General features: G+C 44.9%; 1 protein-coding gene across 1 annotated transcript in view; it reads left to right on the top strand.

Moving 5' to 3' along the window:
- LOC126412102 (major facilitator superfamily domain-containing protein 6-like) overlaps positions 1-26,099 on the top strand; it is a 329,018-nt gene that overhangs the window by 880 nt on the left and 302,039 nt on the right. The gene's annotated exons all lie outside the window — the stretch shown is intronic.

The raw sequence follows: 26,099 nt of genomic DNA, 5'->3' as shown, positions 1-26,099 counted from the left end.
TTGCAGGACAATGCTCAAGCACGTACAGTGCAAGCTGTTACTGATTTGTTTGACTGATGGGGCTGCTAAGTGCTGTTCCACCTACTGCACTCCCCTGACTTAAGCCCTCTTATATCTAAACTGAAGGAAACACTTCACGGCATTCGCTTCAGAACTGCTACAAATTCGTCGGGGAATAGACAGCGCCGCTCGAACTGTCAACACAACTGGCACTGCTAAGGGGATCATACGACTTCCGCATCACTGTCAACGGGCTACACACAATGCTGGTGACTACTTTGATGGTCAGTAAAACTTTTAAACACGTATTTATTTTGTACGAGCTATAAATAAATAGTTGCCACTATTAAAGTTCCAACCATCGTATTTGGCTCAACAAGCTCAAGTGTCGCAATGAGAAGTATTACAAAGTGAGGAGGATATGTTCGCTTATCATATCATAATCAAACATTTCATATTCACTCATGAATAGAAGCCTCCGTACGTCTAGACACATTACAATCTTCAGGCTGCTGACATACAACTTGCTCTTGGATGTTGTCTAAGGACATAGACCTATCTTGCTGGAGGCTGTTTTTTTAGATATCTGCTTATGTTGTCAAGCAGTGAACTTCCTTGCTCCTTAGGCCATCAATTCGCGACCGTTTGCTCCACCCACTACTATTTCACCAATCTCTCTCAATTGCTTGCTATCCAGACTCGGTTTTTTAATGGCAGTAATCTTCCATGTCTTACAACCAAACGTCAAAACTTGAAATACACACTGATTATGAACATTGACAACGCACTCAAAGAAATGTATTGTGTGCAGATATAAAAATGTAAATAACGATCGTTTCTGTGTAAACGACCTATGTTGACAAGCTTAATCGGCTACACCTTCTCTAGCTTTTCCGGCAGGAGTGCAGTTACTGCACTATTAATGGTAGCGTTCACATTGGCAAGAGAAAATACTCTGACAGCTACAGTTTTAAGATTTTGGTGCTCACAGCCTTCGATCGCCAATGAGTTCGGTTCGAACCCGACCCTTCAGACTCATAGCAGACGTGACAGACTGATTATGAGCAGAAGATACGAGAATATTAAATCTGCGAAACAGTGATTTCCTGCACTGTTGAAACTACTGCCCAGAGATCTTCTGTTTAGAGTTTAATTCATTTAGTGAGATTAGATTCGTGATGTTTGAATACAGCATATGCTACAGTCTGTATTATTTCGATGACATACCCCTTAAACACGTATTCACTGCACGTATTTTCGTTGTCTCATCTGAGTCTTAATCCGAGTAAAGGCACATTTAAATCCAACAACCACGCCCGTGATTCGAGGCAGCAAACTCGGCTTTTGGAGCCCCGCAGAAATTAAAGTTACCTTTTCCCAATCTGTATCGACTGGCCGTAAACAGCTGACAACCCTCATAACGAACGCTTTAGACCAGAACTTATTTCCGCAAGGTAATGAGATTCCAGGAAACAGCTTTTTCTACTCTCTCGTCGCCGGTACTTGGCGCACGAGGTGTTCTAGCACAAAGTCAGTTGAGCTGTCATGTAATGGCAATAATGAAGCCTACAAAAACAATAATAAAATGTGTTCACGTTGGCTTTTGTGGGCTTAGATATGCAGTCACAAATATTACAGCCCAAATAAACTCTAGAACAGTGTCATTCCATACAATATTGTGTAAATATCAACAGGGTAACCTAACATGTTTGCTTGAACAAGAGGGTTCAGTATTATATAACATGCCTTCGACCTGTTTTTTTATCATAGATTAAAAGGACGAATTAGTACCAGAATAAAGGAAAGCTCTTAAAGAATTGTTTTAGTTATTTGGTAAAATCAGAGTCTTTAAAATTGTAATAATAGGTTTTCTGCATTATCGTACAAAAAAAAATGCTGAACGGAATATTTTTACGATATGTTAATTTTTGGTCCGCTATAAAGCAGCTGCAAGCTGAGCTTGGCGTGAAAGCTGCAACGATGGCAGAAAAAAAATTGTGGGCTTGAGATACGCTTGTTTGCATGAGTAATAAAGTGCTCATTGTATGCAAAACGGTTACAGGCGAGTAAGATCGGTCCTCGCGGGCTTGCGGTGTTCCATCTCGCGCACCGGGCTGGGATTGACATTTAGCATCATGTCGGCTTCGTTCACTGGCAGTGAGCAGTTTTGACACACACCCGTTGAAAGAATTTTATGAAACCTTAATGTGATACTGAGCTACCGTACTAGGCTTTCGTTCTCTTGGATTGCACAAATCCAGCAGCGTGCAATGGCCAGTTGAGTAATATTAAATTGAAGCGTTAGGCATGCTAGCGTTGCACCGCTGACGGAAGTTTTCACCGGCATCGCCTGCTAGATAGCGGAGGGCAGTTGGCGTCCTGTTTACATCGCTGTACGGGAGAATTTCTATTTTCGTGAGTTCGGCTAATGGTGTTTAGCCCATGATGACACAAACTGGGCAGCAGCAGCAACAGTTCTAGTTACACCTAGGAAATACATCTTGCTAACATTTATACACTATCTCAACCATCGACGTTTAAGATTGACTTTTGTTGGCTTTTATCTGATACGAAAAACAAGAGATTCTGAAGGACATTATTCTACCGGAATGTTGTTTTATTCTGCACTTCTGCTTCTAGTACTGTCTTCGATACGTGCCCATAAAGACCTCTCAACACCGGAAATGTTACACAGCAGTTTTTATTGACAATTCGCAGTAGACATAAGTCTGTCTTACCCTGGTATGAAGTCACCCAGGCTTAACAAAGAACAGATTTCGACATAAAACAAATTTTACAACCACTGTATCCTGAATTGAGTAAAAATATTACGAAAATATAACACAGGATACACAGGTACTGCACACGCACACAAAAATATTTAGACATAAAGTACATATGAATGTTTCACATTCTGCTGCATGGGAATATAGTCAGTTGTGCTTTAGTCTTCCCCTGGCATGCTAAGTACCAATAGCATTATATTAGCAGCGCAGGAAGCTGTAACGGGGTCTTGGCACTGTTGACGAATTCCGACAGGATTTTATACTTTCCATGTCGTTGGACGGTGACAACGTTTGGAGGCTGCTTGGGAACTGATGACAGAGCCCGAAGATTACTTCAAAGTATGTTTGTGGTAAGTGATCCGAGGACATTGCAGAAATGTGTGGTTTGGATCTTCTTCCTCTCCGCTGATCCCATAGAAATGTTTGTTCAACTTCCGATGACTAAATTTCAGCTGTGCTAAAAGTGTCGTGAAGCTCCTCGATGTTTTTAATTGTATCACTGTGCTCTCTGAATCATAGGATGAATCAATGCGTAGTGCCTGCCTTTGATTTTAGATGTCCTCGAAATGCACATGCCAACTTCACTACTGTTTATAGATGCCTTTGAAAATGGGCCCCGCAAAATAGTGCAGAATAAAAATACAGCTCGCTGGAATGGTGTCCAACCAGAAGAATGACAAGAGATTCTCATTGGAGAATCTCACAGCGTTCAAGATACATACATAGCTGTTGAAGAAACATTCGAAAAACGGGCTAGGCGAAAATTTCCAGTGATGGATAGATTCCAGAGTGAATCTTTCACTCTTTAGCGGAATATGCACTGATTTGAGATTCACAGATTAAAATAGTGTGCTGTACCGGGACGTTTTGGTCTTTATTTCGATGTTTCTTCGTAGATTTTTTGTTAGTGGTCGAATGACGACATTCAAATTCTACCGATGAGAACATTTATTACAGAGGCGGCTAGTCCCCTGACCGAACTTGCAGAGCTGCCTTGCAGGCTGAGCTATCCAAGCATGACTCACGACCTGCCCTCATAGATGTACTTCCATCAGTACGGGTATGCTTCTGAAACTTAACAGAAGTTTTCTTGTAAACTTCACTCGATTCGCACTAGTAGAAGAAATAACATGTGACGAAATGGTTTAGCCGCAATCTAGACATTTGTTTCCAGAATAAATCCGTAACCTCTTAGCGGTACCCAGTTTTAATTTAACAGGAAGTTTCAAAACAGCCCTGACTTTGCTGCAGACTGAACGACGCAGTAATCTTCTGGGCTCTAACTAACCCATTTCTCCGCAATATCCTGTCGTCCAGAAGAGTTTCCGTGAAGTTTGGAGGGTAGGAGATGAGCTGCTGGTGGAAGTAAAGCTGTGAGGACGGGCCGTGAGATGCTCCTGGATACATGACTCAGCAGAGCATTTGCCCACGAAATGAAAAGGTTACGGGTTATAACCATTCCGGCAAGCCACATAGCTTTAATCGGGCGAAGCTTATCAGTGGATGAATTTCTGATCCCTGCTAAAAGTATAGAACGCATAATGGACAGAAACAGTCTGAAAAGCTTGTAAGGGTGTTACAGAGCAGGTCTTGCTGAGAAATAATTAAGAAAAAATTAGATACGTTGCGTCGTTTCCGATTTAATTAGCACTTAATTGTTCGGGTTTAGGAAACTAAAAGATATCTTTTGTTGACACAGTCTCTGGCGGGTCGCTTGAATTTGGGGGCGCAACGCCTTGACTGGCCAACTTCAGTGCTAATGACTCGGAAACGGCGCAACGTATCGATTTTTTAACGCTTATTTCTCAGCAAAAGGTAGCTTGCAACATTATTAGCTTTACAGAGTCTCTGACCACTGTGTGTGAACACTATGTCAATGTATTTTCCTGTGCAACCAGGGAAGACATAACCTGTCGGGCAGGACTGTTAATAGCGCATAAAGTTACTAAAGCAGTCTAAATACTTCATTTTTCAGTAAAAGTACATACTGAGGAACAGTACACCTACGATGGTCGTAACTGTAAGGCTAATTTTTTTTTTGTAGTACAGAAGAGAACATTGATGTTGTTTCCATAAATTGTCATAACATATGGGTGAAGAAAATGCCTGGCGGAAGGATGTGGCACTGTGGCTTCTCCATTCTGATGGAGTGTGGTAACTACTTCGCCAATCCTGGTTTTCGAGGGAAACATAAATCCAATTCTGGGTGATTTCGTCATGATTTTCCAACAAAGCCATGACGCATTTTTTGTTTCGTTCCTCTCAGCTGAAATGCCTTTTGAATACCACCTTCCTTCAGATACAGACTATGAGAGTGCTTCATACCGAATGGTAACAGTATTTCATGGAAGCTGCTACGTAACTTAGCAGGGAACAAACGGAAACGATGTAGTTACTGCTGCCGCCACTTCTATGGCACGAAGAACGGCATTGTTCCTTAACGATAGCGTGGTTTTAGCTGTAAGAAATAATGAAGCTGTAATCCGGGACTCGTTTCCGCGTTGCGCTTTGTATTACAAAGCAGTGTAGATGCGTCGAAGGTACGGCGCTGTTTATCACCGGTTGATAATGTCTGGTCAGACACCGGACAGTGTTTGACCGCCGATCAGTATTTTATTCTGGTTTTCCAATTTCTCGTGGTAACTTGATATTAGATGCCAGACGTAACTGCTCCATATGACGTAGCTATTGTCCAGTGAATCAATCGGAAGTCTCGTTACTCAGAATTTTATATTTGGAATCTATTCACATGATTTTAATACCGAAAGAAATCTATGTTAAACTTACAACTAAAATGAAAACGTCTACCTGTTTGACGACACGTCCGCTGTTTGCGTGTCGATGAACATTAGACGAAATAACACGAACATCCAGTCCACGACGAAGAAAATCTCTAATCATTCCGGGAATCGAACCCGGAACCCCACGATCTATTAGACCACGCGTTGGTAGTTTTCTAAAGAGGTTATGAATAAAGAGTTAACAATTTTTATTTGCCAGTACGTATGATATTAAATTGTCATATGCAGCAAAGCTTAGTTCCTCCTGCCAGACAAGAAATGGATTTGGTAATGAAGTACCAATCTCAAAGGACGCACCCATCTACAAAATGAGCACAGAACGGATTTAAACTAACTTTAACTTGAATAACCCAAGAGTAGCCGTCGACGGTACAAGTTTAATATCCTTCATGGAAAACTGTCGAAATTTGGTTTCTTTTCTGATTATATACTGTTTAAAATGATATCTTCTGTGGCAGAATTTGACGGATTACATCCAAAACTCCGAAAGATGCATCCAGCTGGTAGCATGCGTACTAAGAGGCCAGGAAAAGTTGATTTTGTTTCCAACTGTCACTAAGGAACATAATAGCACTCAGTCTTCAGGCCACGAGTGGCCTACCGGGACCATCCGACCGCCGTGTCATCCTCAGAGGAGGATGCGGATAGGAGGGGCGTGGGGTCAGCACACCGCCCTCCGGGTCGTTATGATGGTATTCTTGACCGAAGCCACTACTATTTGGTCAAGTAGCTCCTCAATTGGTATCATGAGGCAGAGTGCACCTCGAAAAATGGCAACAGCGGATGGCGGCCTGGATGGTGCCGACCACGCCCGACAACGCTTAACTTCAGTGATCTCACGGGAACCGGTGTATCCACTGCGGCAAGGCCGTTGCCCAAGGAACGTAATAGCCCCAGATAGATTTCGATCGTAAATTTTACTTGCAGTTACTCTGTGCCTATGATGAATTTTAAGAAATTCTGACAAAGTTAAAAGATTCAATTCTGACACCTCTAATCAATCAGTTTGCCAGTCTTATCAATAATACATAGTATCACATGGTTCCTCAAAGTAAAGCAGCCGGGCGACGTGGCGCGGCGGTTGCTACATTCGAACTTCGGTCTGCCATTCTGGTTTAGGTTTCTCGTGCTTCCCGTGACTGAGGTGGTGGAGTGGTTCATTGAGCGTAGCCACTGGTGGACGCATTCCCCATCCCTCTCCGGTCGGAGCTTGCACTAGGTGTCCACAGGATGTTAACTTCCTCCAGAAATAAATGTTAAATTTAGATAGAAGTTTTAGATGCTGTGTGGAAGTGACAAACATATATTTCAAATTAAGATAGCTCTTTTCATAGACTCAACATGTAGCAACTTAATAAATACAGGATAAGGCAACTTTCAGTATCGAGACTGCAGGTATTCTAGTATATTAAAAGATGCAATATATATTTACAGGTGTGGGATACATTATATTAAGCATTCTTGTGAGGAACAAAATAAATCGTAAAGTGGGTGAAGGTGCAGAACAGCGAATCCTAACTCTTTTAGAGAACGCATAATTAACTGGAATATCTTCAGCGAAATGAATGGAAAATTTACGGTAGAAAGTAAAGAAGAAATATTTCCTGCAGGAAGGATGGAAGGAAGGAATGAAGGAAGGAATTAGGTTTAACGTCCCGTCGACATCGAGGTCATCAGAGACATAGCACAAGCTCTGATTGTGTCAAGGATGGGGAAGGAAATCGGCCGTGCCATTTCAAAGGAACCATCCCGGCATTTGCCTGGAGCAACTTAGGGAAGTCAAGGAAAACCTATATCTGGTTGCCCTACGCGGGTTTGAACCGTCGTCCTCGCGAAAGAGTCCGATATGCTGACCAGTGCGCCACCTCGCTCGGTTTGTTTCCTGCAGATGCTAGCGTAGTTACCAATGAATTCTTGCACTGCATTTGTTAATGTCTTAGCCCAAATATCCCAACACAGTATGCTGAAATCAGAATCAATCAATCAACACGATAACTAATTCTAACTGAACGTTTGGCGTCGTATCGTTTTATATTTAACTGCGTAGTTCAATCTGAGAGATTAATTCAATGTTATGCGACTTTTTGCCTCCATTATTTACGTGCCTTATTATGAATTTAAACACGTCCAAGGTGAAGCACGAGACTTTTGTGAAAATGAAACTAAATTTCCTTATATATCCAGCGATAATGTTTTCATTCCTGAAATGACTCCAGACCATTACGAAACAGTCAGTTCCTTGAATAATTTATCGTACTGTTGTAAAATTTTGTCCTTAAGGCATTTTAAGATTCTGTTAGATCTTTCATTTTGTAAATACGGTACTTGATACCGATTTAAGACCGAAATTGTTGAATGTCAACAATAAACCAAGCAGTTCCTTTTCAGGCTGTCTGCAGTCATTTCAAAAATTTCCAGCAACTGTGGATCCATATTCAAAGAAAATCATAAACAATACTTCACTTCTTCAAACATTACTATTGAGCAAATGAAACATGGACAATTGTTTGTATATATGGAGAACGTGGGTGCTCCTATTATGCATTCGTAAGAGAATCTGACTAAGCACTTGCTTCTTATGAACGCTACTTTATTCCAGATAAAGCACTTGAGCCGGCCGGAGTGGCCGAGCGGTTCTAGGCGCTACAGTCTGGAACCGCGCGACCGCTACGGTCGCAGGCTCGAATCCTGCCTCAGGCATGGATGTGTGTAATGTCCTTAGGTTAGTTAGGTTTAAGTAGTTCTCAGTTCTAGGGGACTGATGACCTCAGATGTTGAGTCCCATAGTGCTCAGAGCCATTTGAACCATTTTGAAAGCACTTGATTCTGTATCCTAGAACGTGATAAAACCAGCCGCATACTTGAAAAAGTACTGTGTATTGTCGCATCTTCATTGAGTCGACGGCGTGACGCAGCTGGGATAATTTCCTGTATCGACTCTCGCCTAAGATTTGAAAGATGTCACAATGCTGATTTCTTAATTGAGGCTGGTATTTGAAAAGAAGCTCTCTCGACCCGCCAGGGTAGCCGAAAGCACTAACGCGCTGCTTCCTGGACTCGGGTAGGCGCGCCGGCCCCGGATCGAATCCGCCTGGCGGATTGACGACGAGAGCCGGTGTGCCGGCCAGCCTGGATGTGGTTTTTAGGCGGTTTTCCACATCCCGCTCGGAGAAAACCGGGCTGGTCCCCAAGTTCCGCCTCAGTTACACAGCTCGCAGCCATCTGCACACATTCACTCTATTTCATGGATTCCACTAGACACGGACACTTGGGGTACACTAATTCCGTCTGGGGTGTGGCGGCAGGAAGGGCATCCGGCCACCACTTAACCTTAACATGCAAATTCGATTAACCATGGCCGATCCTGCGTAGCTGCGGGACAAGGCGCAAGCGATAGAATAGAATTGATTCTCACTTTTGACCTTAATGTCTTCTTTTTGATGACTTTATCCCGTTTCACCACGGGTTCAGCCTGTTAGTCTGGGTTTGGCGACTGAAGTGTAGAGTGTGACCGGATGGCATTCGTCTCGTCACCCTCCTCCTCCCACCCCACCCTTTTCTGGGACAGAATTCCTATGCCACATCTGTCTGCGTCTAATGTTATCACTTGTGAAAGTGTGCGTACAGTTTCTAAATGTTGGCGAATCGTGTGACTGAGGCGGCTCGTAGGTACCAGCGCGGTATTCACGGATGTGGCAAACGCCTGAATACCACATCCAGGCTAACTAGCATAACAGCCCTCGTTGTTAATCCGACGGTCGTATTCATTACGGAGATGATGATCCTCCCAGAATCTCAGAAGCCAGGTTTTAACGCGCGCACTACACGGGCAGGTCTCATGTTCGATCTTAGATTATATTCGAGTAACCCGTCAGAGACATTAGGAACATTAAACCGTAATTTTATACTTTTTCGCTTCCTGAATGATGCAAAATATCGAAACTTGAGAAGGAATCGTAGAATCCATTTATTGTTAAAATCCACAGTAGGTTAACAAAATTGTTCCATTAATTTATAAACACTGATTTGCATAGCCTCGTGAACCAACACAGCGCCACTATTTAGAAAACAAAGAGTTAATGAGAAGAGTCACCTAGAGCAGAAAAGATAGAGGGCAAGGAAAGACGGGATTGAAGAAAGCAAGGTGCTATCCAACAACATACAGTTTTTAAAAATAATGGAGATTACCATTAATGATGAAAGGACTTAAGTGAAATAATACTAGACGTAAGTAGCAATTGTTCACGATTGTTTTGTCTGTACATGATTGAGGGTAATACACGAGACTCCATGTATGGGGGCACTGCAGCAGCTACAGTTCTCGCCGTAGGACTCGAGAACATGGCCTTCTTACCTCTATCAGGTGTTCACACTGGTTTACATGTACTAACCTCCAGATGCCAGTCAGATTGGCATCAAAAGTTGTATATCGACAGAACATCATCCAAAGCTTCGCTATACTTTGTGCTCTTATCCGGGAGAACGTGCGTAAGCGGCAAGTAGTAACACTCGAAGAACGGAACGCAAGAAAAACATTACCGTGAGCGTCTGTCGTGAAGAATTCCCGTGGGGGAATCAGTAGAGCGTTAATTTGTCGTACAAGGGGTCCCAGGTTCGAGTCGTGGTTGTGCCAGTTTTTGTACTGTAGTAAACAATGTTTTATTGGCAGTCCGCTCTCGCTTCGTTTATTTGAAAGTAGCAAACTTAGAGAGTACATTTGTAGTTTCACAGAATGTACGTAAACAACTGGAACAGAAGAATAAAAAGCAATTGCATCACACAACCACCTTCACATGCATGTGACGCAGCATGTGAAGGTTGTTGTGTGTGGACGGGTTACTCCTGTAACCGAAATTGTATATCTGAAGATGATTCTAGAGGAACCGAAATCGGTCATGTAAATAAACATTTTTGCAATCAAGACGGATTATAATTAACATTGTATAACCAGTGATTGCGGTTTCCCATAAGACAGTGTCTGTTTTTGAAAAGGTCAGTGCAAGGAAACTACCTCCTATGATGCTGGGTCTAAAACGACTCAGTGACGTTAGCGATTACCGAGGTTTAAGTTCTGTTCCTCTCAGAAGAGTAAAAACTTCTGTATTTCTTTCTTGAAATGTGTCTATAATCGCTCAGAACAGCACATGCTTCTGCCACATACGTCACACGAATTGAAAGTTCTTAAAGTGTCGGTCTCACTGTGTTATTTGACAGATACTGTCTGTGTTGCTAGCTTCTAGCAAGTACGAGGCGTATTGCAAAAGTAAGGTTCGTGTTGCCATTAAAAAAGCCCAGGGAAAAGGTTTCTATTGACTAATATTTTAATGCATACTGTCCGAAGCTCGTGGTCTAGTGGCTAGCGTTGCTGCCCCTGGATCACGGGGTCATGGGTTCGATTCCCGGCCGGGTTGGAGATTTTCTCTGTCCGGAGACTGCGTGTTTGTGTTGTCCACATCATTTCATCATCATAATCATCATAACAAACAATTCGTGATAGTGGCTAGATTGGCCTGCGTAAAAAATTGGAGTGTGAAAAACCAAACATCATCATTAATGCATACCATATCTATTTTACTCTTCGACGTAACCGGCTTTCACGTTTATACACTTTCTGTAACGCTGCACCAGCTCTTATAACCCACAAACATAGAAGTCTGCCGTCGGGGAATTGAACGTATTGGTAATGCCATTCTTTCTTGAGATCATCATAGTTTTGAAATCTTTGTTCACCCAGCCACTTTCTCAAATGCAAGAAGAGGAAATTACAGCTTTGTGCAAGATAGGTATTGAACGGAAGGTGACAAAAAGTTCACAACGAAAAATCTTGAATCTTCTCCTTGGTTTTATCAGCGATATGAGGGTGTGTGTCGTCGTGGAGGAGGGCAGTGCAGAACGACAGTTGCCGCGGCGTCTAATTTGGGTCGCACGTGTGTTTGCTTAGCGTTTCACAGTACAAATCGGCTGTAATTGTTGACCCACGGTCCGTGAAATCAATCAGAAGAACACCATTTTCGTCCCAAAGTACGGTAGCCATCCTTTATCGATTCGAGGAAGGATGTTGCTTAAACTTTCTTGGTTTGGATGAACTTGAATGGCCGTCTTGTAGTGACTGTTGTTTATGTTCTGCGTTGGTGTAACATAGCCACGTCTCGTCGTCCTGAACAATGTGTGAGAACGCATCATCTCTGTCTTGGCTGCAGCGCTCCAAAAACCGAGGTGAGTTGAGAGTTCTTGGTGCTAATCAGTGACAATTTTTGGAACCTACCTCGCACAATGTGATATACGAGGTGCATTCAAGTTCTAAGGCCTCCGATTTTTTTTCTAATTAACTACTCACCCGAAATCGATGAAACTGGCGTTACTTCTCGACGTAATCGCCCTCATACACACACATTTTTCACAACACTGACGCCATGATTCCATGGCAGCGGCGAAGGCTTCTTTAGTAGTCTGTTTTGACCACTGGAAAATCGCTGAGGCAATAGCAGCACGGCTGGGGAATGTGCGGCTACGGAGAGTGTCTTTCATTGTTGGAAAAAGCCAAAAGTCACTAGGAGCCAGGTCAGGTGAGTAGGGAGCATGAGGAATCACTTCAAAGTTATAATCACGAAGAAACTGTTGTGTAACGTTAGCTCGGTTTGCGGGTGCGTTTCTTGGCGAAACAGCACACGCGCAGCCCTTCCCGGACGTTTTTGTTGCAGTGCAGGAAGGAATTTGTTCTTCAAAACATTTTCGTAGGATGCACCTGTTACCGTAGTGCCCTTCGGAACGCAATGGGTAAGGATTACGCCCTCGCTGTCCCAGAACATGGACACCATCATTTTTTCAGCACTGGCGGGTACCCGAAATTTTTTTGGTGGCGGTGAATCTGTGTGCTTCCATTGAGCTGATTGGCGCTTTGTTTCTGGATTGAAAAATGACATCGACGTCTCATCCATTGTCACAACCGACGAAAAGAAAGTCCCATTCATGCTGTTGTTGCGCATCAATATTGCTTGGCAACATGCCACACGGGCAGCCATGTGGTAGTCCGTCAGCATTCATGGCACCCACCTGGATGACACTTTTCGCATTTTCAGGTCGTCATGCAGGATTGTGTGCACAGAACCCACAGAAATGCCAACTCTGGAGGCGATCTGTTCAACAGTCATTCGGCGATCCCCCAAAACAATTCTCTCCACTTTCTCAATCATGTCGTCAGACCGGCTCTGTGCGAGCCTGAGGTTGTTTCGGTTTGTTGTCACACGATATTCTGCCTTCGTTAAACTGTCACACCCACGAATGCACTTTAGACACATCCATAACTCCATCACCACATGTCTCCTTCAACTGTCGATGAATTTCAATTGGTTTCACACCACGCAAATTCAGAAAACGAATGATTGCACGCTGTTAAAGTAAGAAAAACGTCGCCATTTTAAGTATTTAAAACAGTTCTCATTCTCGCCGCTGGCGGTAAAATTCCATCTGCCGTACGGTGCTGCCATCTCTGGGACGTATTGACAATGAACGCAGCCTCATTTTAAAACAATGCGCATGTTTCTATCTCTTTCCAGTCCGGAGAAAAAAAATCGGACCCTTAGAACTTGAATGCACCTCGTACAAGTTGGTCAGTGACAGTCTTGTAAATTGAGGTTACAGCAACATTTTGGAATGTTGGATCACTTCGAAGTTTTCGGTTCACTTGATCAATGATGTGATCGGTCTGAATACTAGACCTGCCACTGCACTGTTCACCGCGAACATTTGTTAATTCTCGACACCATTCTCGAACGTGCTTGTCACTCATTAATCAGGTCCATACACCAGGCATAACTCAAGACAGATTTCAGTAGCTGAAGACCCTTTTTACAGCAAAAAACATCACCTTGCGGACTCCACAACTAGCGGGATCTAAGATGGTCTCAGCCATTGCGATCTGCTCTCGCCGACTCGAAAACGACTACTGCATCAAATCAGCACTGCAGTAGTTTCATAAAGGGTCTGTAGACAGTGGTGCATTTGTGAAACTTGTCCACTTAAATATTGACCACCAGTCCTTAATTTTGGAATGGGACTCGGACATTGATGCGAGAAGTGGGAGAAAGAGGCTGAGCGAGGGGAAGATCTGGAAGCGTCAGTGTGTTGAGTAGGTCCCGCTGACGCGAGGCGCTGTAGCCCCCGGCCTGATGGATTGCGCCGCGGCGCAGTCAGCTGTGGAGCCGGTCGTCCAGTATGTGGGTCGGTCGGCGGGGTTTGAAAGTTGGCCGCCGGCGGGGCGGGTCGCGGCGACCTGCCGCTGCCGCTGCTGCTGCCACGGGCAGTACGTGTGCAATTGGGGCAGTCCCCGGCGCAGCAGGCTGAGCCGAGCCGAGCCGGAACAGAGCCGCCGGTTCTAAGTGCTGCAAGCGCTTCGGAGGTTTCACAGCCCTACTGTAGCCCAGAACTGAAGTCAGCACTTCAGTCTCCTTTGTTCCCCGTTTTTTTTTGCACAATGTTGAAATGTAAGTTAGATGCGATGTGACCTGGTGCGTGTGAAACTAACCAACTGGTACACACAATGAACATCAGAATACACGGTGTAGATCACGAGATGTATGCGCAGTAGCAGCGCCCGCTGACGTCAGAGTGAACCCAGCCCGCACTCAGTAGTCCTAAACTGCTGTAATGTATTGTGTTGTAATTGCATTTATGGCGTAGTGAATTTTTATTAGTGGCTGGCAATTGAGCACAAAGTCGCACCGTAATTATTGATGTATTGAGGGATTTTTAGAGTAACTTTTTAAATGAAGAATAATGGTTTGCTGCGCGATCTTCAGTTGAACTAACCACACCAGACAAGTTAGGAATCAAGTTTCATATATTTCCCAAAAACAATGCGACGACATGAAAATGGATAAATGCTTGTAAACGGGTCCTTCTTGGATATCCAGAATCACACACTAACATAGTGAGTGAGGTACATACAGGTATGGCTGGGGAAATACCCGCTGGTTATATAATAACTCCTAACTGCTTCGACAAGCCTTACAATATAATAATTGGAAGTAGGTAGCAGTGGGAGAAAACAGACACCGTACGGGGGACATCATTTGGTTCACCGATGGGTCGAAAACAGATCAAGGCGCTGGGGCAGGGATCTACAGGGTTCAGCCAACACTGGAGAGCAGTATCTCTCTAGGGAAACTGGCCTCTGTATTCCAAGCCGAAATTACTGCAATCAGGGCATGTGTGGAGGAGAATATGAGTAGGTGCTACAATGACCGTAGCATCTACATCTGTTCAGACAGCCAGGCAGCCCTGAAATCATTGGCAGCTCCTGCAACAAGATCTAAGATTGTTGCAGATTGCCACAGAGCTCTGGTGGAGCTAGGGGAAGCAATAGGGTGTACCTAGTGTGGGTCCCTGGCCACTCAGGGATCTGTGGCAATGAACAAGCCGATAGATTGGCTAGGATCGGGGCAACAACTCCATTTATTGGACCGGAACCTATCTTGACAATCACCAAGGCTATGATCAAATTAGAACTACGGAACTGGCTTAGGAAACAGCACGTAGGATATTGGACCAAGGTCCATAAACAAAAACATGGTAAGGTAATGATGCCCAAGCCATGTTTTAAAAGAAGCTCTGTAATCCTGGGACTGAACAGGAAAGAGATCAAGCTCATGACTGGACTGATGACCGGCCGTGGGAACCTACACACAATGGGTATAATGGAAGAGGACCCTAAATGTAGGATCTCTGATGAGGGTGAAGAAACTGCATCACACCTAATCTTTGAACGCATGGCATTAGAGAGTAAAAGATAAAGAATCTTCGGGGCAACTAGACCTGAAGAAATTTTCTAACAAACAACTGGTAGAGGGACGCCTTGCACTATTTAAGGGCACTGGTTGGCTTTACTAGATATATAGGGAGCGATACCGCACAATAAACCTAGTTTCGGTGCGGGCAGTGACGGGTTAGACCTAAGCTGTTTCAGCTCACCTGTTAAAATCAAATCAAACGTGCTGATTCATTTTCGAGTGAAAATGCTCCTATTTGCTCAGTAAATTTTGATTTGGAGTGTAAAAGGTATGTGGAAAATGAGTTGTTGAATATTCCTTCGAGTTCCAACTCAGTCTACCATTCTCCAGTGCTGATTTAGGACGTAGTAATGAGCCTAATAATGAGATAAATATTGGAACACGAAAGTGAAACTATCCCAAAGAAATATATTTTAGAGATAAGTATATTACCAACTAATCAAATTACTAGTAGACAAAACGTTAAGAACACACACTGCTGTGGATGCATACAAAATCCTGTCAGGTAGCACATGCAAGAATGAGAGAGAATTTGGTACTTCAGGTACCAATATATTCGCGGAAACTCGAAATACAGCTGTAGAACCGTTGTCGTCTGAGAAGCAAGACGCTTATTCTTTACAGGGAACTGATGCGACAACAAGGGAGTTGAAGTGATTGTTTCAGAGATGGGAGTAATGTTTGAGAATTGCACTGATTAGGAAGGTGCAAATGTTCCAGATTTGAATGAAAATGTTGAGCTGTTAGAAATGATCGCAGGATGTGTAGTTTATGCAAACACCACAAACTAGCACATTCTTGTGGTCAGCTAACTGATTAGTAAATGCTTCAAGAAAGGAACGGCTTCAGTTAATTTCAAGGGGAGCTGTAATGAAGCCATTTTATGGAACTTTCTTTGCAAAAGGAAAGAGAATTTCAACAATTTCGCGGCAATTTCATTGACTGTAACACAAGTTTTTGTAAGGTTAAACGAATTATAAATGACAAGTATCTAGGCATGGAGAGCTTGCTGTAATGTGATTCGTAAGGACATACTTTCATCAAAATGAAAGCTATCAACAGAAAAATGCAAACGGATTAAGGAAACACTGAACAAAGACAAAAACTGAAAGAAATGAAAAAAGTCATAACTTCCCAGAACAGAAAAGAAAACCTCTTAATACAGTTCAGACTTTAAAACGCCATTTAGGTGGTTTCTCCGTACTACAGGTATGTGGTCTAAGCCTTTATGAGCTGCCGCCCCCAGAAAACAAGCAATGTCCCGAGATTGTGAAACATTGACGTCCTTCGGAGACTTCACACTAACATTTCACCAGTCCTGGAAAGAATAGTCTAATATATAGCTTAATAATAACAATAAGGTTAAATGAAGTGTGGCGTGGGGATAGGTCTCTTATTATACACAAATATAATCCTTTTACACAGATGAACATTACACATTTACACAGATGAACATTAGTATCTCATAAATCAGGCTATTGTTTCTAAACGCCATTACTATCTGCCTTGGTCGCGATTGCTTGATATAGGACGCGTACTGAAATTCTAGCAACTTTACTATTAGACCCCTCCTCAACAACTGTCCTGAGTAGCACAAACCACCTCACTGGGCGGTCATTCGGCACACACGAATAATGAGGCTCTATGTCGTTACTGTTCTCCAAAAACTTAAACTACACTCCTGGAAATTGAAATAAGAACACCGTGAATTCATTGTCCCAGGAAGGGGAAACTTTATTGACACATTCCTGGGGTCAGATACATCACATGATCACACTGACAGAACCACAGGCACATAGACACAGGCAACAGAGCATGCACAATGTCGGCACTAGTACAGTGTATATCCACCTTTCGCAGCAATGCAGGCTGCTATTCTCCCATGGAGACGATCGTAGAGATGCTGGATGTAGTCCTGTGGAACGGCTTGCCATGCCATTTCCACCTGGCGCCTCAGTTGGACCAGCGTTCGTGCTGGACGTGCAGACCGCGTGAGATGACGCTTCATCCAGTCCCAAACATGCTCAATGGGGGACAGATCCGGAGATCTTGCTGGCCAGGGTAGTTGACTTACACCTTCTAGAGCACGTTGGGTGGCACGGGATACATGCGGACGTGCATTGTCCTGTTGGAACAGCAAGTTCCCTTGCCGGTCTAGGAATGGTAGAACGATGGGTTCGATGACGGTTTGGATGTACCGTGCACTATTCAGTGTCCGCTCGACGATCACCAGTGGTGTACGGCCAGTGTAGGAGATCGCTCCCCACACCATGATGCCGGGTGTTGGCCCTGTGTGCCTCGGTCATATGCAGTCCTGATTGTGGCGCTCACCTGCACGGCGCCAAACACGCATACGACCATCATTGGCACCAAGGCAGAAGCGACTCTCATCGCTGAAGACGACACGTATCCATTCGTCCCTCCATTCACGCCTGTCGCGACACCACTGGAGGCGGGCTGCACGATGTTGGGGCGTGAGCGGAAGACGGCCTAACGGTGTGCGGGACCGTAGCCCAGCTTCATGGAGACGGTTGCGAATGGTCCTCGCCGATACCCCAGGAGCAACAGTGTCCCTAATTTGCTGGGAAGTGGCGGTGCGGTCCCCTACGGCACTGCGTAGGATCCTAGGGTCTTGGCGTGCATCCGTGCGTCGCTGCGGTCCGGTCCCAGGTCGACGGGCACGTGCACCTTCCGCCGACCACTGGCGACAACATCGATGTACTGTGGAGACCTCACGCCCCACGTGTTGAGCAATTCGGCGGTACGTCCACCCGGCCTCCCGCATGCCCACTATACGCCCTCGCTCAAAGTCCGTCAACTGCACATACGGTTCACGTCCACGCTGTCGCGGCATGCTACCAGTGTTAAAGACTGCGATGGAGCTCCGTATGCCACGGCAAACTGGCTGACACTGACGGCGGCGGTGCACAAATGCTGCGCAGCTAGCGCCATTCGACGGCCAACACCGCGGTTCCTGGTGTGTCCGCTGTGCCGTGCGTGTGATCATTGCTTGTACAGCCCTCTCATAGTGTCCGGAGCAAGTATGGTGGGTCTGACACACCGGTGTCAATGTGTTCTTTTTTCCATTTCCAGGAGTGTAGAATGAAGTTTAGACTATGTAATGGTCCCTTAGTGTTGTGATATTCATCTCTACTTCTTTACACAGAATCTGAATTACACTTTTAGTAATTTAACGAACAAAAGTGAGTCTTGGCGCGCTGGTCCGAGGTTAATCCTGCATGTCATAGCAGCCCATCATATTACACTACCATTCACTTGGCATAATGTCTTACGATGATTGAAACTGGAGTAACATCTACTTTTCGTACCTCACTTCATTTGACTTCATGCGTCGGCTACTGCATCTTCGCTCAGCTAAGATGTAAAGCATGTGAATAAAGTTCATGGCTACTAGAGCCAAACGAAGAGGTACTAGGAAGATCAAGAGATGAAAGAAGCCATGAAAAATCAGCACATATAAAGCGACAGTTTAATGAGACATCTGCTAAAGCCTCAAAGAACGCTTAGCACTGGGAGATGCACATGAGGAGGTTCAATTCTGTGGTGGAGTCGGAGATTAGAAGCTAAAAAAAAACCCTCAGTGTTGGATGTAAAGCGTACGTAAAAATAAAAGGCCCAGAGTAAGTAGTGACAAGTTCTAATTTTCAGTATGTCAGATTACTCGATATTTCCACAAATAATCTCATAACCTGAAGCAACATTGACCGCTAACGTTCTACGTACCACTTAGTCGCAACAAAGTGTGATTACAACGGAGAGGTGCACTGGGTAAGCAAGTGCCTTTAGTTTGGGAGGAACGCCTTTCTAATCCCCAGCCGCTCACCATGATTTTTCTAAGTTTGTGGTTCCGTGATTGCTCTTAATTCCAATGGAGGCGAAAGCCAGAAAAGGTCTTTCCACAGGATTGCGAGCTAATTCCTCTAACATCCTTTCCAGACAAATCGATTATTCCATCTGCAACGACTTTGACATCGGCCAGATGATAAATTCTAAACTTGCTTTTACGAAGCCTTACGCAGTTGAATGATAATCTCGCAACGGTTCCATGAGGATGCTCATGAAAATGGACTACAGCTTCTCAGTAGTCCAACAATGCACCGAACCAAGACTTAAGTGCTCACAGTGAAACGTGCGCTGCTGTTGTCAATCCAATATATTTATAAATCCCTGGTGTGGCTCGTTAATCCTGTAGTAAAAACGTTTTAACATTCGATGAAGAAAACACACACATTTTGCATTTACAGCCCGTTGACAACCCTTGGCTCAGCGTGAAATCTTGCCGTTATCACGCTAGTTATCGCGCAGGCTCTTCCAGCTGTTCCGTAATTTTGCCCCAGACGAAATGTTTGAGAGTGAAAGCAATGTTATCTCCAGAGCATCAATGTAGACCACTAGAACTGGCAGTCCGCAACTTTGCTGCGCTTGTAGCTGGCTGTTGAAAACTGACGGCTCGCTTTCGCAATCAACATGTATAGAATGACACGGCTCTCATAACAACTCAGCTGAATTTTACGTAAGCTCTTGCTTCAGATTAGTAACGCTGAGTTCCAATACATGATCTTTCATTAGTGTTTAAAGTCGGTTCAGAGGACATTATCTCAAACTGAAAAGTAATTATAATACGGTGGTAGCCTTACGCTATTTGAGACACTAAGGTAACAAGAGTTAGATTAAGTGTTGTATGACATTTGTCTATAATTGATATGGAAGAGGATTTGATTGAAATGGTCAGCTTTCGTCAAAGAGTTCAGAAGAGACGTGTCTCAAGAATGACACAAAATACCCAGCTGTATTGTTAGGTTTTTTAATTTAGAAATTATGGCAATTGAAATACAGAATTTTTCAGTAAATCTGTTTGTAAATGTCTTCCGAAAGCTATTTCGATGCTTTACTGTAGGGTTGCACTGCTGAACGTGAGTTTTCAGTGAGCAGAGGCATTTCTGCTGATACGTAGTCACTGTTCCTGTGAACAACGTTAAGCTATCGTTAAAAAAACATTGACAGCCATCGGTCTTGCAATCTAGAAAGGTGCCGGGCACTCATTGTTGCGAGATCTCTGGAAACACCTTGAACTGCAAGATTTGTGGCGCGAAACAGTTAGACAAGCTTTTCTTATTGCACAACTCAGAGGTTTCTAGCATTCTCCTTTAACACAGAGTTCATATTCACACACCTGGCGTCAGGTGACGGGGGCCTGACACTGTTGTCAGCTACAAACAGTCCTGACAGTCATATTAAGAGAGACAAAGTTATCAATACTGTGCACGGATAGATTTGAAACTGTTTTCCACTTACTACACTTATTGAACACGGCTACCTGGACGATGATGATGAATTCATCTAATTGTTACGTAGGACATGTTTGCTCTAAGGTACAGTTACTGTGTTTGTGGGGAGGACTAGGAGATTAGTGTTTAACTTCCCGTCGGCAACGAGATCATTAGGGATGGTGTGATTGTGAATGTGAGCGCTTTTACTGACAATACACAAACAACGTGAATTATTTATAGAATTTCACTTTTTGTTCAAAATTAGTCATCTGATGAACTAATTGGATTGACATTAAATTTGACACTGTGGTACAATTTCTTTGTTGCAGTAATTTCAGTGTGGTGGTGCGTCACCGGTGAATTTCGCGAGCAACCAAAAGCCTTCTGTGGCTAAATCTAGCTTTAACGTCAGAAGAAACTTCTCTTCCTCGTTAGTTTCGTTACATCACGGTTTAGCAAACTATTCGGAGACGGAGAGAAAACCTTGCACCAATTCCCTTAATTCAACAGCCTTGAATAACGCATTGCACGATCGCGGTTTGAGTTATATCATTGTCGTGGAAGAGAGAAGAGGAACTTTTCTCGCAGTAGTACAATCTCAGTCGAAAAATTCATGCTTAAAAGCCATTGTGAACTCAGTTGTCAAACTTCATTGATTGTCTCTTTCTCATAGATATTGCTACTGATTCATCTCTTTTAAAACAAAGAAAACTACTATCATTTAGAGCCTGGCGCGGGCGTACTTATTGTTTTGATTTCTTTAGCATCAGTCACGTTGAATTTCTCTGACTTGAGCAGTTCGTGGAGAATTTAGAAAATCTCGACTACTTTGCTACTGTCGTAAAATACCTTTAGAGTCCTAGTCGTGGTTTTTCTTTGTCCGGCAACGCGTTTGGAGCAAATCTCACTCAGACCTTCAATATCCTTTTTTCTCATTCATGATTCAATCCTCTGTATTCTGTAGTATTCTCGAAGGCTCCTTGACGAGTCTTGTAGGTACACGTGTCTGTTTAAAGGATTTTGGCTACTTTTCCACGTTTTATTCAGCGAGGCGTAGTCTCAGCTGTACTATTTATGCAGCGCTCTTAGTATGCTCCCCACAGAGGTAAAACGCAGCGACCGGGCGCGTGCTTTCCATCGGTGAGGTCGAAGAACGTCGACGGTAGTCGCCTGCAGGATTTCGCTACGCCACGTAACAGTTCAAAGATCTGCAAACGAAATTCGCTACCGGCTTTACATCTACCATCTGCTATTCGTCAAATTGTTTCCTGAACTATCGTCAGGCTCGCATTGACATGGAGGCAAATGTGATTTCTCTGCTGTGAATTGCGCCCATTGCTACCGTTTCGCTCTTAGAAAATTCCTGGTCCAACCATTAGACTGGGCACATCACTTGTCTGCACTTAACTGCCTACTTGCTCCTGTCAGCGTTCTCACCGCTGCAGCTAGAAAGCTTATTCTGGACCAGTACTCAAGACGCAAAGGAATGAATCACATTAGCTGCCAGTGGGAAATGATTTTAATCAATGGGGAAAGTTGAAAACTTGTGCTGGACCGGGTCTCTTGTTTACTAGGCAGATGCTCTGGCCACTTTTTTTAATCTTATTTTGTTCGTTATTGTTCGTTGCATTTGTACGGGGCGGACGTCCCATGACACTTGTTAAATTTCACCGTTGATACATTCACTCAGTTTATGTACACTCCTGGAAATGGAAAAAAGAACACATTGACACCGGTGTGTCAGACCCACCATACTTGCTCCGGACACTGCGAGAGGGCTGTACAAGCAATGATCACACGCACGGCACAGCGGACACACCAGGAACCGCGGTGTTGGCCGTCGAATGGCGCTAGCTGCGCAGCATTTGTGCACCGCCGCCGTCAGTGTCAGCCAGTTTGCCATGGCATACGGAGCTCCATCGCAGTCTTTAACACTGGTAGCATGCCGCGACAGCGTGGACGTGAACCGTATGTGCAGTTGACGGACTTTGAGCGAGGGCGTATAGTGGGCATGCGGGAGGCCGGGTGGACGTACCGCCGAATTGCTCAACACGTGGGGCGTGAGGTCTCCACAGTACATCGATGTTGTCGCCAATGGCCGGCGGAAGGTGCACGTGCCCGTCGACCTGGGACCGGACCGCAGCGACGCACGGATGCACGCCAAGACCGTAGGATCCTACGTAGTGCCGTAGGGGACCGCACCGCAAATTAGCAAATTAGCAAATTAGGGACACTGTTGCTCCTGGGGTATCGGCGAGGACCATTCGCAACCGTCTCCATGAAGCTGGGCTACGGTCCCGCACACCGTTAGGCCGTCTTCCGCTCACGCCCCAACATCGTGCAGCCCGCCTCCAGTGGTGTCGCGACAGGCGTGAATGGAGGGACGAATGGAGACGTGTCGTCTTCAGCGATGAGAGTCGCTTCTGCCTTGGTGCCAATGATGGTCGTATGCGTGTTTGGCGCCGTGCAAGTGAGCGCCGCAATCAGGACTGCATACGACCGAGGCACACAGGGCCAACACCCGGCATCATGGTGTGGGGAGCGATCTCCTACACTGGCCGTACACCACTGGTGATCGTCGAGGGGACACTGAATAGTGCACGGTACATCCAAACCGTCATCGAACCCATCGTTCTACCATTCCTAGACCGGCAAGGGAACTTGCTGTTCCAACAGGACAATGCACGTCCGCATGTATCCCGTGCCACCCAACGTGCTCTATAAGGTGTAAGTCAACTACCCTGGCCAGCAAGATCTCCGGATCTGTCCCCCATTGAGCATGTTTGGGACTGGATGAAGCTTCGTCTCACGCGGTCTGCACGTCCAGCACGAACGCTGGTCCAACTGAGGCGCTAGGTGGAAATGGCATGGCAAGCCGTTCCACAGGACTACATCCAGCATCTCTACGATCGTCTCCATGGTAGAATAGCAGCCTGCATTGCTGCGAAAGGTGGATATACACTGTACTAGTGCCGACATTGTGCATGCTCTGTTGCCTGTGACTATGTGCCTGTGGTTCTGTCAGTGTGATCATGTGATGTATCTGACCCCAGGAATGTGTCAATAAAGTTTCCCCTTCCTGGGACAATGACTTCACGGTGTTCTTATTTCAATTTCCAGGAGTGTATTACGGAGGGCAGATATCACTCTGGCCGAACACATTTTCCTTTTGTTTTTTATTTCCTCTAATGGTCGGATGTATACCGGATTCCGTCAACATTCTGCCACGATATTTCGGCCCGGAGACGTCCGGCCATCTTTTTTATTTTATAGACACTACCCAGTCCTGAGCCGGTGGAGACAGGGTGGGCAGGGGTCGAAATCCGAGGCCTGGCCACGATGCCTCCCCCGTGCTGGCCACTAGCACGCCTCCCGTGAGACCCAAATTCTCAACTTATCTACACACTACTCATGTAGTGATCATACCCATTATCCGAAAAAAACACCACTTGTATAATTAAGGTGAGGGCGTCCTTTCATCACTTCAGTAGGGACGCACATTACGATCGAACTCTCACGGCAATCGGCGAACTGCCATGAGTAGTGACGATAGTGGCAAAAGATACACTGTCAGAACTGTGTGGATTTTGTTGAGGATTTGGGTCTGACGGGCGGCGTGCTAAGGTACTCCGCGCAGTTCTGAGGACCTTTATGTCCGGCTGCCGCAAAGGTCAACGTATCTGCCTAGTAACCAGGAGACTACGGTTCGAACCCCTGTCTGGCACAAATTTTCAATTTTCCCCACTGATTTAAATCCATGCCCACCGGCACCTGAGGTCACTCATTCCTTTGTGTCTTGATTCATACTGGCTGCAGAATCAAAAATATCCGTTTCTTTCGTACATGTTACCTAAGCTAAAAGCCATCGCCATCTTACAGGTAAAACTTAACATTGACCTGTCATGAAACGTAACGCACTTGCCTCACCTTGACATGCAGTAAGTTTGCAGGTTTCCGTCAGACAAGTTTCTCACTTCATAGTGAAATCTGAGTGCTCGCCTTAGAGCGGTTTCTTCTACATTCGCTGACAGCGAGAGAAACGTTAAGGGAAACCTGTCGGTTCCTCTTCGTAGTGAAGTTGCAAGTTTATATGTCCACCTGTACTGCACTTTCGTCTTCGTGATAAAACATCCTCGTAATTCCGCGGTCAAGTACTGTAGACTGCACGATGTCGACCAGCCGCCGTGTCGAAATACGGTTGCGGGTGGAGGGACAGGTAGTCATCGGGTCACTGCGTCCGACCTGTGTCGACTTTCAGATCTTGCAGCCGCTACTTCACAATCACTTAGCTCCTCATTTGGCATCACGAGGCTCAGCCAACCAATTCCAGTCCTCCCACGAAGAAAAATCTGTGGCAGTACTGGCAACTGAACCCGGATCCTCCGTCTGAGAGTCAAACGCGCTCACTCCCTCGGTTACGGAGGACTACATGATAGGAACTATGTTTTGTTCATTCGGCGAAGCTCTGCTCCACTGTGAAGACCCCAGCAGCTTCTGAAAAAAATTAAACATACGACGTATTAGCCAACTGAGTTTACAAAGAAACTGGCTTTTCTCCTCAGCAGCAGATACTCCAACTAGTGCTACACCCTTCCTACCAGTCCGCAGCTCGTGACCTTGCGGTAGCGTTCTCACTTCTCTCGCACGGGGTCCCGGGTTCGATTCCCGACGGGGTCAGAGATTTTCCCTGTCTCGAGACGACCGAGTGTTTTTGTGTCGTCTTCATCATAAGCATTCATCCCCTTTACGGTCGGAGGAAGGCAAGGGTAAACCACCTCCGCTAGAACCTTGCTTACAAGGGAACCTCCCCATCGCACCCCCCTCAGATTTAGTTATAAGTTGGCACAGTGGATAGGCCTTGAAAAACTAAACACAGATCAATGGAGAAAACAGGAAGTTATGTGGAACTATGAAAAAACTTAGTAAAATATACAAACTGAGTAGTCCATGCGCAAGATAGGCAACATCAAGGAAATTTTGAGCTCAGGAGCACCGTGGTCCCGTGGTTAGCGTGAGCAGCTGCGGAGTGAGAGGTCCTTGGTTCAAGTCCTCCCTCAACTAAAAATTTTACTTTTTTATTTTAGCAAAGTTATGATCTGTCCGTTCGTTCATTGACTTCTCTGTTCACTGTAATAAGTTTAGTGTCTGTGTTTTGCGACCGCACCGCAAAACCGTGCGATTAGCAGACGAAAGGACGCGCCTCTCCAATGGGAACCGAAAACATTTGATTGCAAAGTCATAGGTCAACCGATTCCTCCACAGGAAAACACGTCTGATATATTCTATACGACACTGGTGACGGCATGTGCGTCACATGACAGGAATATGTTGTCGACACACCTAACTTGTACACTTAGCGAATGGGTAAAATGATTCTTCTACCTGGCCCGAGTTAGGTTTTCTTGTGGATGTGATAATTACTCCCAAAAAAGT

Source organism: Schistocerca serialis, chromosome 1 (assembly GCF_023864345.2).
Source record: "Schistocerca serialis cubense isolate TAMUIC-IGC-003099 chromosome 1, iqSchSeri2.2, whole genome shotgun sequence".
Classification (NCBI taxonomy): domain Eukaryota; kingdom Metazoa; phylum Arthropoda; class Insecta; order Orthoptera; family Acrididae; genus Schistocerca; species Schistocerca serialis.
This window is presented reverse-complemented; position numbering and strand designations above follow the sequence as displayed.